The sequence below is a fragment of the Lolium rigidum genome, chromosome 7 (assembly GCF_022539505.1).
Source record: "Lolium rigidum isolate FL_2022 chromosome 7, APGP_CSIRO_Lrig_0.1, whole genome shotgun sequence".
Lineage (NCBI taxonomy): Eukaryota > Viridiplantae > Streptophyta > Magnoliopsida > Poales > Poaceae > Lolium > Lolium rigidum.
The window spans coordinates 161,979,884-162,000,592 of record NC_061514.1 but is presented as its reverse complement, the minus strand read 5'-3'; positions in this window follow the sequence as shown (position 1 = coordinate 162,000,592).

Here is a 20,709-nt window from a genome sequence, read left to right as displayed (position 1 = left end):
TCAAATAGAAACCAACTCCTAATAACTAACTCTGACATACTTTGAGTTGAGATTATCAACTCTATTAATTCCAAATAGAGTTGATTCATATAAAAAAGGAATTAAAATGAGAATACAAACTCATGTTTAATTGCTTTATTGAATAACCCACATATGTGAAATGTTTAATCAAAACAATTGAGTATTGCACTAATACTTTTATTAGTCTGCATAAAAGACCAAATGTTTAACACCTGCAAAATAGAAAATAGTTAAAAAAAATGAATTATAAACAGAATTCAACACAAAGAATAAAGCAGAAAATAGAAAAAAATACAAAACAGAAAAGAATAAAAGAGATAAAGGAGATGGGGTTTACCTGGACCTTACCTGGCCGCAGGAGCCCAACAGCAGCCCATCGACGCAGCCCAAGCACCAGCCCAGCAGGAGCCCGTATACCTTTTCGAAAAAAATACGATGAGGAGGTCGTCCTCATCTTCTTCCTCGCACGGTGGACAGCGCGACGCCGTGTCTCTCTTCTCCTTCTCGCTGGCAGCTTCCCCTTCCTCGGCAGTGTGGCGTGGCGACCTCCACAGCGCCGTATAAAGGCCCCGAACGGAACCAGCTTCGATCTCTTCTTCTTTCTGCTCCAAAATTCCCCAAATCGAAACCCTAGCCCGTACGGTCTCCGACCATCGCCGCCGATGGAGACCACCTCTGGCCTCGCCGTGACCGCCATCGTGACCGCCGACCTCGACTCGCTCACCTTGCAAACGGAATCGAGCCCATGCTCTCCGAATTGTCCGCGGCAAGCTCGACATCCCCGACGTCGGGAGCGGCCAATTCGGGCGATGCAGAGCATCTCTGCCCTCGCCAACGCCTCCTTCGTAACCACGGTGAGCTTCTGCTTCACGAGGACCCCGTAGCTTCTTCGCGCTCGCTTTCTGTCGCTGTTGCGTCGCACGCCTATGAGCACCGCCGCACGGCCTCGCCGGCGAGCAAGCTCCGGCGACCGATAGGTAGCGGCGCCACCCTCAAATTGTTCACCACACCACACTAAATCGAACGCAAGCAGTCGCCCATCCTCGCTCGTCCGAAATCGCCGGCGATCACCGCCAATTTCCGCCGGCAGTGAGCCCCTGGCCACCGTGGCAATTTTGACCATGGTCAATGCCTGCGTGGCAGGTGACCTGGTCACTGGCCCACAGGTCAGTGTCTCTGTGGGTAGAAAACCCGGGTAGGTTTAGTCATTTCGTTTTATTTTTCAATTCAATAATTACTGCAACTTTAAAAATTTATAGAAAAATCATATTAACTCAGAAAAATAAGAATAAGACATCAAAATTCTTAGAAAAGAAAACTCTATTCAATAAAAATATAAAATGAAATTTTTATTTTTAATAAAAATTTCATTATTTACTACTTGTTAATTAAGCCTTTAATTCTAATTCCAAATTCAATTAAAATTCAATAATTAGTAATAATATCATAAAATGAATAAAAACCAGTAGGTAAATAAGGAAAACATTAAAATTAATTTTCCTTTTCTATTAACTTATTAAATCCTTATTAGGAGGATTTAAAACCCTGATTAATAATTACCCTAATTATTAATTGTTAAAAATAATAAAATGCCAACTTCAATATTATTTTTATTTCAAAGTTATTAATAACTTCAACTTTGTGAACAAGTTGTTAATTTAAGAACTACATGTTAAATGGGAAACATAGTTCCATTTTACATAAAGTTGTAGTTTCATAATCTTATGTGAAACCTAAAACCCTAATTCCATTAGGAACCCTAGCCCTATTATTTTATGTGAACCCTAAATTGCTAATAAACCTAAACCTAGGTTATAACTTGTGATCATGTTATTTCCTTTTGGATTATAGACTCACAATTAGCAACTAAGTATTTGTTCTTGTTCCCATAAAATAATAGAAGCCATAGTACTTATAAGTGGATATACCATGAACACATCCTAATAAAACCTAGATGATAATGTAGGGTCAACCAAGTGCAAACCCTAGTTATTATTACCAAAACCATCATCCCTAACTATCCATGATTAGCATCACACCATTGTGATGAACCTCAGGAACAACTATGCCAAATCTTGAGCATTACCTAACCAAATTCCACTAAACCTAGTAGTGTTGGATATTTATCAACCATCCTATTTAGGAGCCAATTACTCCTGACTTAATAGAACCAACAGTAAAACCTAGACCACTTCCACCCTAATTGATATACTTCTTATTAATTAAGTAGTATGTTCTTCAAAAGTTATTCTTTTGAAGAAAATATGGAATCATCATCAACCCTGCTTATAAGGACCTATAAACCCTAGCCAGCTATCACTAGCAAGATAAACCAACCTTAACAACAACCATGTATAATGAATTGCTTAGAATGCCAGGTGTACTCAACCTTACAAGCTCTAAGTGTTGATGAATCCAACTAGGTTGTGATCCATCTACTACTTACTCCAACAACTACATGAAACCATAGTCAACCATAGAACCCCCAACTTAATTATCATACTTGTCCTTTATTAAAGAATATGTTCTTCAAAAGTTATTCTTTTGAAGTATATAATAATCAATCATTAACCATGACATATAGTGCTAAAACCAACCACTATTCATTACATGTTAGGATTTTACCAAATGTTATCGTTGTGTGCTATTAATGCTATTATTATGATATATTGCAACACATGTTTAGGATACCATGTAACCACACCTGAATAAGAACCTTGTATGAGAATCATTCTAAAAGTGCAACACACCCGAAACTAATCATTACCACTCACTAATCCTAAATCATCGGGGTTAGGTCACGCTTAGAGCGATTGCATCTCATACTTATGCATTATTGCATCCTTGCCAATCTTTTAAACATCGTCCTTACCGGACGATGATGCTATTTCAGAATTTGGAGTTATTGCGTATCGAAGACCTTGCCCGCATAATCTTGCGATCAAGAAAGGCAAGTTCATCACTTGCTCATGCCATTTGAGTATTTCTATCAAATTACTTGCAAAGTATTATGGTTATCACTATTGCATAAAAATCAAAACCACTATTTTCATAACTATGAATATGACTATGTGGTGGGCAATGGAACCATGGATTGTGTTGATATGGTGGAGGTTCCATTGCAAGGGTTAATATCCATCTAGGATTAAACAACAAATGTCGCCAGTGATTCTTGTGCCGTAATACTCGTGTTAACCATAAGATCCGGAGTGGGACGGAGTAGTCAAAAGTGTTTCCACCTCTCGTTCATCAACGGATGCGCTTACCGTAGCAGTTGTATCTTGCGGAGCAATTGGTGGGTGGGGAGCCCCTTCTAATTCCCCACGGTATAGCTGTTGCTTACCGTAGACGGTTGCTGCTTGCGGAACAACTTGAGGGTGGGGATCCCCTTCTAATTCCCCACGGTAATGTGGTCTATGATGGGTTGCAGCTACCGGCGAAGGAGTTTGGTTAACGAGTCCCAAACTGTTGTCGTGGTTGGGGTCCACCCTGAAATTACGGGAATAATGGGACCGACGAGGACCCAGGGTCGGGGTATGCAACAAAGGGTGGGTGTTCGAGGTAGCGGAGGAACATGATTGGCTAGACCTTATACCGGGCCTCACACCATAGGAAGTGTGGACGGGTTGCGCGCCCGGTTGGCACCAAGGATAAGATCTCTTATGGGTAAAGCAACACACCTCTGCAGAGTGTAAAGAACCGTGACCTGTCACTCCCTGTTCCGGGATATGGAACTGCGAACGCTGCCGGAAAGGAGCTCCATGAAGTTCTAGTAAACCGGTGAAGGCCGACGGACATAGTTCTTCCGAATAAAAGCAACCTTTTGAAGAAATGATTATGAAATCTTGCATTGGTATTAGACTTTCTGGTCTAATGCCGTAGCTAGTGCATTAAACACCTCTTTCCTATAATGAACTTGTTGAGTACGCTCGTACTCATCCCACTCTTAAATCCCCTGCTTAGATATGGAGGCATCGAAGGAGGAGCTACAGTGCAACTCGAAGACCGAGGAGTCAACAACTACTTCAAGAGACAGGACCCCGTCAGATGAGTCAGATACCACATCCAACAAGGAGAAAACCTAGTTTAGCCATAGAATGGAACTAGCTTCCTAAACCTAGCTCCTACTTAGCTAGAATCTATTCATAGCCTCTATAGCTAGTCAAATACTCTACAAATAGAGTCCGTGATAAGATTAGATCACGAGTCGTTCTTTTGGAGTTTATTTGCAGTTTTACCTCATTGTAAAGTAGGAGGCTGTGTGGATCCTTTGTAAAGAGTCTGTGTTGTAAATTCTATAGACATGCCTTGGACCCGCATATGTTTCTGTTGTACCACTCTGAGCGATATAATACGAGTCGAACGGTGTTTCATTGGTGTTATATCAGACTTGCATACTACACCATGCAGTGGTATGCTGGGTCACCACAGTTGGTATCAGAGCAAATGCTTTGACCCTAGGATTAAAACCCTTTAAAGGAGACCTATAGGATTGGTAGTGTCTATAGAAAGTGTCCTAGGTAAACAAAATAGTTCTTATGACTCGAGATGGATATTCACTTGAGAATAATCCTGACACACTTAAGTCAACATTTCTTACCTATCTTTCCTAAGTGAAGCTAGTTAGCTAATCCTAAATATGTAGAACACCATTAAGTCCTTAAAATCATAGATGAGTAGACCACAGTTGGTATACAATACAAGGTAGTCCAAAGAGAGGATACAACCATAAGGAAGATATCCTATTGGAAGATGTATACCAACATATGTTATTGTTAAGTACGAGTTATCCAGACCTGTAATAGGAGTAATATCAAGTGATGAAGATAATTAAGATACCCTAATAGAGAATGTAGACCAAGCTAAGTAATGAGTAAGTAAAATATCTAAACTTGTAAAACAATTGATAACAAGTGAGAACTATGAGTCATGTGAGGTAGCATAGACCATGATGAGTCAATCATGGGAGATAAGGAATAGAGATATGAATAAAATATGATTACTTACATGGTAGAGTTGTTAATCATATATGATTCATCTGAGAATCATTATGTGATGGAATAGAACATTATAAGTATTTTGGAGGAGTACAATAAGAAGTCAAGTGCTAAACAATAGTGTAAGAATTATGTTCCAAAAATATGGGAAGTGTGCCAAGCACATCATGTCCATAGTCTCGTGATAGTATAAACACTTGGAAGTATAAGAGCTATATTTTCATAGTTATGTGTTTAGAGTAGCAATGTTAGAACCTAGACATATCATAGGAAATAGTTCTCAATAACACTTATATATGGTATAATACTTTGTTAGTATTTCCAAAGAAAATTAGGTTAAGCTTAACTATCCTAGACCACTTCGTTTCAAGTTTATCTCATTGCAAATGTGCAATTAAGGTAAAGGTTGAGACAAATAATAGAATTCCCTATATTCGTGCTAAGTATCACGATATAAACCTATATTATGTGGTGTTCTATACTACACATCAGAGCCTGATGTTTAGAGATGTCTTACTCAACAATCATATTCAGGCTTATGATGATGTGTATTATAAGCACAAAGCTGAATCTTCTTGGATTTTATTGGATTTTCATTGTTTGACTAGATCCATACATGAAGTTTGACTTTGATATGCAAATGCATGTTGCTATATCAAGTTCTGACTTAATGCTATAGATCTAGAGGGTAATGGTATTCGTGTGAGGAAGTGACGAATTCAGTATATTTTGAAGATAAGATGAAGGTTCATCAGAAAAAGGAAGTAAAGTTGTGGGAAGCAACCACAATATTCAGAAGGAAGTACCAATCAAAATTCATGATTTGCCTCAACAGAGGAGTACTTTAGTACATAAGAAGCATGAAGGTGAGAAATCTTGTGATTATGGTGAAGCCGAAGCAGATCCATAGTCAGCATAGACGAGGGAATGCATGTGAAATCACTTAGGATACTATAATCATAGTGTCAGCTAGTGGTTTTCTTGCAACAATAAATCCTGAAGAAGGGAAGATGACCTCTGAAACCATAGCAGATATAAGAAGACCATAGTTGATATCAGAAGACCACAATTGGTATAGGATCAATACTGCGAGATAAAGTAGAAGATGTCTCGTCCAGTTGATCAGAACCTATAATAGAATCCATTTTTAGATATCAAATAGCCACAGTTGGTATAATAACCACAGCTGGTATCAGTTGGTATTACAAATAGTCCACGATTTAATTAGTAGTATCAAGAAGTTGTGAACAAATAAAATTTTGTTAGCCAAATAACAATGACCTATTATCATTTAGTCGAAGGATTCACATTGGATGTCCATAATCGAGTGGATACACCACAAAGATTCTTCACAAGACCTTAGAAGAATATAAACAATAAGCTACACCTAGACCAATATTCTAACCATCAATCCAATAGTTGGAAGAAAAGGAGTTGAATACCATAAGAAAACTCTAAGGGGTAGACTAAAGATTGAGTTGGATGTACAATAACTCAATACTTTGAGCATAATAGAAGAAGAAGGTCTGAACTTAGAGGAAGTTCAATCTTATTTTCATAAGATTGTTGGACATTACTTTCAGAAGGATGTCAGACCAGAAGCCGAGGTTTATACTTCGAGGAAGTAAGAAGTGGACCGTAACTTGAGAAAGTGAGTAATATTTACTCAGAAGTATGATAGCCCAAGTAAATTAAGGCTAAGGAAGTTGGATGAAGGATTGTAGGAGACCAAATAAAGCTCAAGAAAACCCAAAGACCGAAGGAAATTGACCATACCAGAACCACAGACGAATTGAATGATTCCTTTCATGGAACCTAAAGAATCCAAAATAGTTATAAGCATCAATTATAAACCATGATTGGATGGACTAAATGGGTCTAATCCATTCCTAGGAAAATAAAACATCACAACCATTTCCATGGTAAGTGCCTTACCAAGTACCATTACTGCACTTTTGGTAGTAAGGGAAAACAAAGACCTAATTAGCAATTAGAAGTTTATTATCAAACTAGCCTTCAAATAAGACCAGCAGCACCAGAAGAAGTCTCAATCATTGAATCTTCAATGAGAAAGGAAACAAGCTTATAGAGTTGGAAAAAAATCAAAGAATCAAAGTAAGAACCATGGTTCGGAGACAAACCCTAATGGATTCCAGGAAGAATCTGGACAAGGGATATATTCAATTATATCCAGTGAGATCACTGTGGAGTTCTAGAAAAGTTTAAGTCTGCATAAGTCGAACCACACTTCCGAAACGTGAGAGAGTTCAAACTTCGAGGACGAAGTTTAGTTTAAGGGGTAGAGACCGTAATATCCCGGGTAATGGGGTTACAAAAATAGAGGAAACAGATGTGTGCATTGCATTCATGCATAGAAAATCTGGGAAATTTTCGCGCTTTAAAGTAAAACAATCACAATGAATCGAAGTTTCACTTGACCTTGGTGGAATAGAAGTAGCTTATCAAGTCAAGCGCTATAAACCTCAATGTGACTTTGCTAAAACCTTGTTTTGGTAGAGATGATTTGATCTAAGGGGTTAGATCAAATGGAACTAATAATCAACACAATAACACTTTACTCAATGATCAATTGCTTGATCTTATTAAACATCACAACATGATATTCCTTGTCATAACATATGAACATCCAGTTAATTGGAAATCAAGTAACAATAATTGGAGAAACCATTCTTAACTTATCTTCTTCATGTCTTAAACTAAACCATGCTCTTACCATAAACCCTATGATACCCATTCTACTTTAATCTTGGAAACAAGACAAGGAGATCCAACTAAGGAAGATAATTCTTCTCTATATCAAATTATTGTACATCAAACCCAGAGAAGTAAGAGTTCTATATTATTTATCAGAGAAGCAAGAACAAACCTGGAGTTAAACCTTGGATACACATCCATGTATTCCAAACATCACTTTGAAGAAGAACCCTAAGATATTATTCCAGACCATTCCTAGGGAGAGGACCCAATTATATTAAACATAGATATTGATGACCACATCATTCTCTATGGAGCCTAACATTAGGTTAGTATTAAAGACCTTTCCAAATGAGAGAGACCAATCATACAAATCATAGCTTTATCTACTTAAGAATAAATGACAACCATTGAACTAGAGTATTAGGAGTACCCCATAATCTAGAATAATCCATTCTTATATAAGAGAGCTCAAGCCATGGTGTTACACTCAAGTTAATAAGGCAACACTTGGACTTGGGGAAGAGAACTATCCATATATCCAGATGATAATATCAACATTATTTAAGTAGAACCCTAACATAATATCTCAGACATTCTTCTGGGATATAAACTTTAGAGGCAACCATAGTAGTCCCATTCAAGAAGGTAAATTAGAAGTATTATACCCTAGTTGATCAAGACCATGCTCGATCATGGAAGTGAGAAACCTATTTAATAAGGAGATACCTTAGGAAGTCAAACCTTGATCATCATAAATTGAGTGATGATCATAAACCCTAAGAACTTGAGGTAAGGACATTAAGAACAAGTGGATCATGCCTAATCCATGACCATGCTTTGGAGAAATAGGAGTATAATCCAAATGCTAACACTTATATGATCAGTAGATATTATTCATCACATGAAATCATGGGGAGATCACTAGTAAGTAATCCTAGACTTATATCCCAACCTTTAATTGTGAACCACTGGGAGATCATAAATAGAATCCTACCATATCTATATTTCATAAATTAATGAACCTAAGAAAACCTTAGAGTTAAACATTATACTTTATATGGTGAGAAACCATACCTCCATATGACCAAAGTTAACTATAAAAAGAACCATAATCACTGTAGTTACTTTAATGAGAAGTTGGGGATAATAATAGGAGTTAATTGGTACAAGATAAAACCAATTCTCAAATCTTTAGTAATTAGAGAAGCACATGAAATATTAAGCAAGTATCCACCTTATCATGGTTAGGGGAGATTAAACCCTAGCACATGCAATATGGTGCCATTTCATCTCAATAACCTAGAATTAAACCTCAACCCTAGTTTATGCATCACTATGGTGATCATAATATGAACTAAGCCACAATGAAATTCCAAACCATGTGCAATTAGGTGAATGTGCTTTTAAACCTAGAATTGCTCACTAAGTAAAATCTTATGCTTCAAATCTTCAACATAAGAAAAACCTTGTGCTACATTTTATGGTTAAAACCATATGTGTAGTGATCAAATATTTATCTTGGTAACCAAGAACAACCATGATGGAACACTACCTACCCTAGATCCTTTCAATAATAATAACAGTGTTAACTTTACAAGGGGATTGTAATAGAAACCATAAAACCATAAGAGATTTAATGCTCACATAAAATCATATGTGAACAACCAATTTCTCAAATAGAAACCAACTCCTAATAACTAACTCTGACATACTTTGAGTTGAGATTATCAACTCTATTAATTCCAAATAGAGTTGATTCATATAAAAAAGGAATTAAAATGAGAATACAAACTCATGTTTAATTGCTTTATTGAATAACCCACATATGTGAAATGTTTAATCAAAACAATTGAGTATTACACTAATACTTTTATTAGTCTGCATAAAAGACCAAATGTTTAACACCTGCAAAATAGAAAATAGTTAAAAAAATGAATTATAAACAGAATTCAACACAAAGAATAAAGCAGAAAATAGAAAAAAATACAAAACAGAAAAGAATAAAAGAGATAAAGGAGATGGGGTTTACCTGGACCTTACCTGGCCGCAGGAGCCCAACAGCAGCCCATCGACGCAGCCCAAGCACCAGCCCAGCAGGAGCCCGTATACCTTTTCGAAAAAAATACGATGAGGAGGTCGTCCTCATCTTCTTCCTCGCACGGTGGACAGCGCGACGCCGTGTCTCTCTTCTCCCTCTCGCTGGCAGCCTTCCCCTTCCTCGAGCAGGTGGCGTGGCGACCTCCACAACGACCGTATAAAGGCCCCGAACGGAACCGGCTTCGATCTCTTCTTCTTTCGCTCCAAAATTCCCCAAATCGAAACCCTAGCCCGTACGGTCTCCGACCATCGCCGCCGATGGAGACCACCTCTGGCCTCGCCGTGACCGCCATCGTGACCGCCGACCTCGACTCGCTCACCTTGCAAACGGAATCGAGCCCATGCTCTCCGAATTGTCCGCGGCAAGCTCGACATCCCCGACGTCGGGAGCGGCCAATTCGGGCGATGCAGAGCATCTCTGCCCTCGCCAACGCCTCCTTCGTAACCACGGTGAGCTTCTGCTTCACGAGGACCCCGTAGCTTCTTCGCGCTCGCTTTCTGTCGCTGTTGCGTCGCACGCCTGTGAGCACCGCCGCACGGCCTCGCCGGCGAGCAAGCTCCGGCGACCGATAGGTAGCGGCGCCACCCTCAAATTGTTCACCACACCACACTGAATCGAACGCAAGCAGTCGCCCATCCTCGCTCGTCCGAAATCGCCGGCGATCACTGCCAATTTCCGCCGGCAGTGAGCCCCTGGCCACCGTGGCAATTTTGACCATGGTCAATGCCTGCGTGGCAGGTGACCTGGTCACTGGCCCACAGGTCAGTGTCTCTGTGGGTAGAAAACCCGGGTAGGTTTAGTCATTTCGTTTTATTTTTCAATTCAATAATTACTGCAACTTTAAAAATTTATAGAAAAATCATATTAACTCAGAAAAATAAGAATAAGACATCAAAATTCTTAGAAAAGAAAACTCTATTCAATAAAAATATAAAATGAAATTTTTATTTTTAATAAAAATTTCATTATTTACTACTTGTTAATTAAGCCTTTAATTCTAATTCCAAATTCAATTAAAATTCAATAATTAGTAATAATATCATAAAATGAATAAAAACTAGTAGGTAAATAAGGAAAACATTAAAATTAATTTTCCTTTTCTATTAACTTATTAAATCCTTATTAGGAGGATTTAAAACCCTGATTAATAATTACCCTAATTATTAATTGTTAAAAATAATAAAATGCCAACTTCAATATTATTTTTATTTCAAAGTTATTAATAACTTCAACTTTGTGAACAAGTTGTTAATTTAAGAACTACATGTTAAATGGGAAACATAGTTCCATTTTACATAAAGTTGTAGTTTCATAATCTTATGTGAAACCTAAAACCCTAATTCCATTAGGAACCCTAGCCCTATTATTTTATGTGAACCCTAAATTGCTAATAAACCTAAACCTAGGTTATAACTTGTGATCATGTTATTTCCTTTTGGATTATAGACTCACAATTAGCAACTAAGTATTTGTTCTTGTTCCCATAAAATAATAGAAGCCATAGTACTTATAAGTGGATATACCATGAACACATCCTAATAAAACCTAGATGATAATGTAGGGTCAACCAAGTGCAAACCCTAGTTATTATTACCAAAAACATCATCCTTAACTATCCATGATTAGCATCACACCATTGTGATGAACCTCAGGAACAACTATGCCAAATCTTGAGCATTACCTAACCAAATTCCACTAAACCTAGTAGTGTTGGATATTTATCAACCATCCTATTTAGGAGCCAATTACTCCTGACTTAATAGAACCAACAGTAAAACCTAGACCACTTCCACCCTAATTGATATACTTCTTATTAATTAATAAGTATGTTCTTCAAAAGTTATTCTTTTGAAGAAAATATGGAATCATCATCAACCCTGCTTATAAGGACCTATAAACCCTAGCCAGCTATCACTAGCAAGATAAACCAACCTTAACAACAACCATGTATAATGAATTGCTTAGAATGCCATGTGTACTCAACCTTACAAGCTCTAAGTGTTGATGAATCCAACTAGGTTGTGATCCATCTACTACTTACTCCAACAACTACATGAAACCATAGTCAACCATAGAACCCCCAACTTAATTATCATACTTGTCCTTTATTAAAGAATATGTTCTTCAAAAGTTATTCTTTTGAAGTATATAATAATCAATCATTAACCATGACATATAGTGCTAAAACCAACCACTATTCATTACATGTTAGGATTTTACCAAATGTTATCGTTGTGTGCTATTAATGCTATTATTATGATATATTGCAAAGACATGTTTAGGATACCATGTAACCACACCTGAATAAGAACCTTGTATGAGAATCATTCTAAAAGTGCAACACACCCGAAACTAATCATTACCACTCACTAATCCTAAATCATCGGGGTTAGGTCACGCTTAGAGCGATTGCATCTCATACTTATGCATTATTGCATCCTTGCCAATCTTTTAAACATCGTCCCTACCGGACGATGATGCTATTTCAGAATTTGGAGTTATTGCGTATCGAAGACCTTGCCTCGCATAATCTTGCAAGTCAAGAAAGGCAAGTTCATCACTTGCTCATGCCATTTGAGTATTTCTATCAAATTACTTGCAAAGTATTATGGTTATCACTATTGCATAAAAATCAAAACCACTATTTTCATAACTATGAATATGACTATGTGGTGGGCAATGGAACCATGGATTGTGTTGATATGGTGGAGGTTCCATTGCAAGGGTTAATATCCATCTAGGATTAAACAACAAATGTCGCCGAGTGATTCTTGTGCCAGTAATACTCGTGTTAACCATAAGATCCGGAGTGGGACGGAGTAGTCAAAAGTGTTTCCACCTCTCGTTCATCAACGGATGCGCTTACCGTAGCAGCTTGTATCTTGCGGAGCAATTGGTGGGTGGGGAGCCCCTTCTAATTCCCCACGGTATAGCTGTTGCTTACCGTAGACTGCTGCTGCTTGCGGAACAACTTGAGGGTGGGGATCCCCTTCTAATTCCCCATGGTAATGTGGTCTATGATGGGTTGCAGCTACCGGCGAAGGAGTTTGGTTAACGAGTACCAAACTGTTGTCGTGGTCGGGGTCCACCCTGAAATTACGGGAATAATGGGACCGACGAGGACCCAGGGTCGGGGTATGCAACAAAGGGTGGGTGTTCGAGGTAGCGAAGGAACATGATTGGCTAGACCTTATACCGGGCCTCACACCATAGGAAGTGTGGACGGGTTGCGCGCCCGGTTGGCACCAAGGATAAGATCTCTTATGGGTAAAGCAACACACCTCTGCGAGTGTAAAGAATCGTGACTGTCACTCCCTCGTTCCGGGATATGGAACTCGCGAACGCTGTCGGAAAGGAGCTCCATGAAGTTCTAGTAAACCGGTGAAGGCTGACGGACATAGTTCTTCCGAATAAAAGCAACCTTTTGAAGAAATGATTATGAAATCTTGCATTGGTATTAGACTTTCTCGGTCTAATGCCGTAGCTAGTGCATTAAACACCTCTTTCCTATAATGAACTTGTTGAGTACGCTCGTACTCATCCCACTCTTAAATCCCCGCTTAGATATGGAGGCATCGAAGGAGGAGCTACGGTGTAACTCGAAGACCGAGGAGTCAACAACTACTTCAAGAGACAGGACCTCGCCAGATGAGTCAGATACCACATCCAACAAGGAGAAAACCTAGTTTAGCCATAGAATGGAACTAGCTTCCTAAACCTAGCTCCTACTTAGCTAGAATCTATTCATAGCCTCTATAGCTAGTCAAATACTCTACAAATAGAGTCCGTGATAAGATTAGATCACGAGTCGTTCTTTTGGAGTTCATTTGCAGTTTTACCTCATTGTAAAGTAGGAGGCTGTGTGGATCCTTTGTAAAGAGTCTGTGTTGTAAATTCTATAGACATGCCTTGGACCCGCATATGTTTCTGTTGTACCACTCTGATGCGATATAATACGAGTGGAACGGTGTTTCATTGGTGTTATATCAGACTTGCATACTACACCATGCAGTGGTATGCTGGGTCACCACATCTTGTGAGCTGCCTATCATGATCAAGATCATCTATTTGTAATCCTTCATGTTGTGTTTGTTGGGATCCGATGAATATTGAATACTATGTCAAGTTGATTATCAATCAATCATATATGTTATTTATGATCTTGCATGCTCTCCGTTATTAGTAGAGGCTCTGGCCAAGTTTTTACTCTTAACTCCAAGAGGGAGTATTTATGCTCGATAGTGGGTTCATGCCTCCATTAAATCTGGGACGATGACGTAAAGTTCTAAGGTTGTGGATGTGTTGTTGCCACTAGGGATAAAACATTGATGCTATGTCCGAGGATGTAGTTATTGATTACATTACGCACCATACTTAATGCAATTGTCTCGTTGTTTACAACTTAATACTGGAGGGGGTTCGGATGATAACCTGAAGGTGGACTTTTTAGGCATAGATGCATGCTGGATAGCGGTCTATGTACTTTGTCGTAATACCCTGATTAAATCTCATAGTACTTATCATGATATATGTATGTGCATTGATATGCCTTCTTTATTTGTCAATTGCCCAACTGTAATTTGTTCACCCAACATGCTATTTATGTTATGGGAGAGACACCTCTAGTGAACTGTGGACCCCGGTCCTATTCTTTTACATTGAATACAATCTACTGCAATACTTGTTCTACTGTTTTCTGCAAACAATCATCATCCACACTATACATCTAATCCTTTGTTACAGCAAGCCGGTGAGATTGACAACCTCACTGTTTCGTTGGGGCAAAGTACTTTGGTTGTGTTGTGCAGGGTCCACGTTGGCGCCGGAATCCCTGGTGTTGCGCCGCACTACATCCCGCCGCCATCAACCTTCAACGTGCTTCTTGACTCCTACTGGTTCGATAAACCTTGGTTTCTTACTGAGGGAAAACTTACTGCTGTGCGCATCACACCTTCCTCTTGGGGTTCCCAACGAACGTGTGCATTACACGCCATCAACTTACTGGAAAAACACCTTATCATCTTGGTTCTCTTGTTGCCCGTCGTTTGTCCGCTAAGGGGCCTATTTTTTAAGGAATTGTTGCCTCACGTATTTTGGCATATCTAGATCTTCCTCTTGACCCTACTGATCAGAAATTAACTCCTATAAGGCTTGATATTGCTGCTATGAAGAGTCACCAATTTGTTACAACTGACTCTAGTTTAGATAATATTGTCTATAAAATGTTGTTTATTGACGGGGATGAGAGGGAAATCCCTTTGCCGCAGGGCGATTTGTTCAGTGTTCACAGGAAACCGTGGTCGCGCTCTAAGGAGGAGGTGGATGAGCAGCTGAGGATACACGGCTTCCACCAGCAGCATGACCCCGAGGATGCCGAGCCCTCCTACGGGTACACGGTCACGTATCCTGGTGCATCTTCCAGCACATACCCAGAACAGGATCCATCTTCGTCGTACTACGGAGGTGCCACTTCATGGGCACCATGGGATTGATCTCCACTTCGGTCAAAAGCCTAAGCTTGGGGGGAGGTATACCGGCATCACTCATTCATTGCATATTATAATTGCTGGATACTTGTACATACTTGTTCGGAAATTCAATTCGGCTCCCGGGTGCATATGCTCTCTCTATCAAAAAATTATATTTCGAAATGTCAAAAAATTTTGACAAAAAATTCTACATGTACATCTCCACAATATACGTACGTTCGTCAAGTTTCGCGAGGAACCAATATGTTTTGTGGTCTGTGTAAAAAAGAGAAAATTTATCTCCTGAAAAGCCTTATTTTCAGCATTGAATTTTGTCTTTTTTACACACGTCACACGACAAGTCGGATTTTTATGAAACAACTTTGTGAGCGCGTAGCACGTGAAGATGTACGTTCAAAATTTTCGTTTCAATTTTTTGAAATTTCAAAATGTATGTAACATGCATTTCAAAATAAAGGGAGCATATGCTCCCATGTGCCAAAACACCATTCCCATACTTGTTTAGCTTCTTAAAGTGGTTTTCTAATAAGAGGGAGATGATATTTGGGGAAGTGCTGTTTGAAAACAGATTCTGGACTGATACCAAAAAAATTCTCAAAAACAGCTAGAATATTATTTTACGAAGCCAAGTTTTGTGCATGTTCCCCAGGCTATTATCTAACTTTCATTAGTTGAACACTTTTCGAGCTGAGCAGCGGAATTTTTTTGTAAAAATCGATTACTGTAATGCTGTCAAGTTTGATGAATTTCTGCTGCTTTGTGTTTAAGTGACTCTTTTAGTTTTCATTTTCTTGTTTTTGCTTTGTACCTTTCCTAAAACACAAAAAGACCAAAAATATTTGCTGTTCTTCTTTGGTTTTGTGAAGTTCACTATGGAGTTCAGCGGTCTTCGGTGGTTTGAGCTTGACTTTCATTCCATATTATTCAAGCTACACAAGTGAAAGGCAATAATGACGATCTACGACAATTCGACTGTGGTGAGAGGCTGGTATGAACTCTATTTGTTTTCATTTTTGTACATATACTCATCCATGTGAGCATGCTTAGTTGGTTCATGTGAGGTATATGTCATTTAAGAAAGTCTAGTAGTTCATGATCTCTCATGTTTAGCTCCAATTTGTTAATATGAGTAGCATATCATAAATATTTGCTTGCATTGTTTTATTCATAGATAGGTATGACATTGTGGTATCCTCCTCTGAATAATTCACTTGAATCGACTTGGCACATGCTCACGCATGCATATGACTAAACAAAAGTCAATTAAGCCTCGATGATTTACTTTGCTTCAGAGTTCTTGTATTACTTTTATGCCTCTGTTAATTTATTTTGTCGCAAGCATGATTATGACAGTTATTGCTCTCTTGATTGTCGCTTCCCAGCCTATTGCTAGCCTTCACTTGTACTGAGCGGGAATGCTGCTCGTGCTTCCAAACCCCTGAAAACCAAGTTATTCCAAAGTGTCCACCATAAATACCTATGCATGGCATTTCAAACCATTCCAAGTAAATTCTCATGTGCTACCTTTAACCCTTCAAAATGCTTCTCAATTTGTGTTAATGTTTTATAGCTCATGAGGAAGTATGTGGTGTTTTATCTTTCAACCTTGTCATTTACTCCCGACAGACTTTCACCAATGGACTAGTGGCACATCCGCTTATCCAATAATTTTGCAAAAAGAGCTGGCAACGGGGTTCCCAACCCCAATTAATTAACTTTCATCAATAATTCTCTTCACATGTTTTGCCCCGATTTATCGATAAGCAACTTAATTTGCAAATAGACACTCCTCCATGGTATGTGAATGTTGGAAGGCACCCGAGGATTCGGTTAGCCATGGATTGTGTAAGCAAAGGTTGGGGGGAGTGTCATCCATAATGAAACTAAAATATATGTGTAAACAAAAGAGAAAAAGGGATGATTTACCTTGCTGGTAGAGATACCGTCCTTCATGGGAGCCGCTCTTGAAAGTTTGGTTGACGAGGTAGTTAGAGTACCCACTATCATTCGTTGACAACAACAAACACCTCTCAAAATAATTTTACTCTTGTTTTACAACTAACATGGACTAACGATGTTTTCAGCAGAATTGCCCTGGTGTCTCGTTTTTGTGCAGAAACTCAACTTTCAGGAAAATCCCCGGGATTAATTCCAATGAGCCTATTTTCACAGAAGCATAACGGAGCCAGAAGACCAGAAGGAGGGGGGCCACGAGGCAGCCACCCCACCAGGCGGCACGGCAGGCCCCTGGGCCGCGCCAGCCTATGGTGGCGGCGCCTCGGGCAGCCCCAGGTGCCTCCCTTACGACTACTTAAAGGTTTCGACCTAAAAACGCACGGGGGTGAGACGAAATCGCTAGAAGACATCCAGAACACCGCCGCCATCTCGAAACTCCGTCTCGGGACCAGAAACTCCGTTCTGGCACTCCGCCGGGACGGGGAATTGGAGGAGATTATCGTCATCATCACCACCGAGGCCTCTCCATCGACCAGCCATGTTTCCCCCATCCATGTGTGAGTAATTCCCCCGCTGTTGGCTGAAGGGGATGGTAGTGATTGGATGAGATTGGTCATGTAATAGCATAAGATTGTTAGGGCATAGTGCCTAGTGTCCGTAATTGGTACTTTTATGATATTGTTGCAACTTTTTATGCTTAATGCTTGTCACTAGGGCCCGAGTGCCATGATCTCAGATCTGAACATGTTATCAATTCATGATGATATTCATTGCTTTATGATCTTACCCGCAAGTTGTATACACGTATTGTTGTCCGGAACCCGAGGCCCCAAAGTGACAGAAATTGGGACAACCGAAGGGGAAGACGGTGATATGAGGATCACATGTGTTCACGGAGTGTTAATGCTTTGCTCCGGTGCTCTATTAAAATGAGTACGTTAATTTCCAGTAGATTCCCTAGAGGCCCGGCTGCCACCGGCTGGTAGGACAAAAGATGTTGTGCAAGTTTCTCATTGCGAGCACGTACGACTAAATATGAAACACATGCCTATGGATTGATTAGTACTTGGATACCGTTTTATTATTATCTGCAAATGCCCTACCTTGATTGTTACATGAGTTTCTCTCATCCATGCAACGCCCGTTCATCCATCCCTGTGCCTACAGTATTTTAATCCTGCTGTTTACTATAATCACTACTGCTGTCTTTGTTACATTGCTTCTTATATTTCACTACTGGTACTGCTATAAAACTGTTACTACTGATAAACTCTTGCGAGCAAGTCTGTTTCCAGGTGCAGCTGAATTGACAACTCCGCCGTTAAGGCTTACAAATATTCTTTGGCTCCCCTTGTGTCGAATCAATAAATTGGGTTTTACTTCCCTCGAAGACTGTTGCGATCCCCTATACTTGTGGGTCATCACGCGCCGCCAACGCTTTCTTCTCCTGCTGCGCCGCCCTCCGTCCTTTCCGCTCCGCCATCGACATCTTCTGGCGCAGACAGTCTTAATGCCGCTGATCATCGGTCCAGCCTTACGACTTCTTCTTCTTCGGATCCGGCGCCTTCCGCGGCTTCGCGAAAGGCGCCTTCGCCCCTTTCGTCTCATTGCCCGGCGGCTTCTTGGCTGCTTTCTTGGTCATTTTTTTGGGGCTGTCGGCGGCGCCATGGATGGGGAGTGGGTAGCGGCGGCGGGAGGAACAAAGTAGCGACGACAGGAGGGAGAAATGAATCGGCGGGATAGGTCAAATGTGTTGGAACGGCAGAAATGCGCGGCGGGAGAGGCACGATTTGGCGGGAGAGGGGGAAGAATTTTTCCTGTGCCGCTGACGCGTCGGTCCCGTCACTCCCCGCCTCGCTTTTCATTGTGTCCGGTGTGCCCGAAGCGTCCCCTGTGGGGCGGGGATGGGCTCGGTGCGCCGGACACCGTATCGGAACGCGCCGGACAAAAAGAGGATTTAAAGGACGCGGCTGGAAACTTTTTTTTTATAAATTCCTTTGGGGGGCGGTTTCGGGGACTCCACTACAGATGCTCTTAGAGCATCTCTAGCAGAGCCCGTAAAAACGCAAACCGAAAAGAAAGGATTCAGTCTCCCGAAAACGAGAGTTTGTCCGTTTTTTGCAGTGGCGCAGAACAGAAACCGTAAAGACGAACTGAAAACATGAAATTAGAAATCTCGCGGGAGAATTCATCGATGAACACATATAGACGATAGTTGTTGCTCCGATTGAGCACCAAACTTTACATAATTCAAACTAATAACCTAAATTAACTAATGTCCGCAGCAGCGCGATCTAATTTTGCCCAAAAATCGGTGGTGGCGGTGGAAGGCGAAGCGGCAGACGCTTGGAGCTCCTAGTCGTCGTCGAGCTCGACGATCTCCTGCTGGAAGCGGCGGAGGCGTACTTCACGGCGCGCCGCCTCGTATTCCTGGACCTGCCGGACGGCGTCGGCCTCCTCGCGGCGCCAGCGTCGACGGGCCTCCGCGGCGGACACGGCCGCCACCTGAGCGACGACCGCCTCCTCCTCCTCGTCGTCGTGGACGTAGTCCTCGGCGGACACGACCGTCGCCGCCGTATGCGCGACGACAGCCAGCTCCGCCTCCTCCTCTTCTTCTTCTTCCTCGTCCTCGTCCTCCTCCTCCTCCTCCTCCGACTCTTCCTCCTCCGACTCTTCTTCTTCCTCCTCCGACTCGGACCAACGGAGGCGTCGTGAACCGCCGGTGGAGGACCCCTCGCCTCCTAGCGCGTACTTGGCGAGCTTCCCCGGGGGCGTGAGCCCCCTGTTGGTCCACCGGCGGGCGCTGCACTTGCGCGCGCCCTCTGAGCGGACCCATTTCCACCGCTCCTCCTCGGTGCGGAATACGGGCGGACGCGGCGGCGACTCCCCGCCGCCCAATCCCGCGGCTGGGCTGCCAGCACCTCCACGGGAGGCCATCGCGCGGCGGAGGGTGGAGCTGCGGTGGCTGGCTGCGCGTGAATTGCTCGTCGGAGCTGGGGTCTGGCGGCGGCAGAGGGAGAGGAGACGGCGGAGGGGAGTAGGGTTTGCGAACCGAACTCCCCTCCGCGAACCCTTTTAATAGGGACCGTGTGGGAAAATGTTCGGGCCCTGAACTCCGTATTCGGGCCGGTCCATGTTTTCGGTCACTGATCGGCGCGCGTTTTGGCCCGAACCCGTAAATCCGCCGGAAAAGTTCGGTTCCGGCGGGATTTACGGGCTCTGTTAGAGTTGCTCTTAGTGGGTTCCTCTGAGGCTTTGACCGGTGGGGTTTGATTTGGACTGGATCTCCGGAGGCCGTTGCGGCGACGCACGGCTCGCCGGAGGGGGTGCACGACGGCATCACTTGAGAGATGGGGCAAAGGGAAACAAATCAGTGGCTCATCCTGATGGGAGAAGGTGCTCGGCAAGGTTTGGGATGGCCGGACGACGA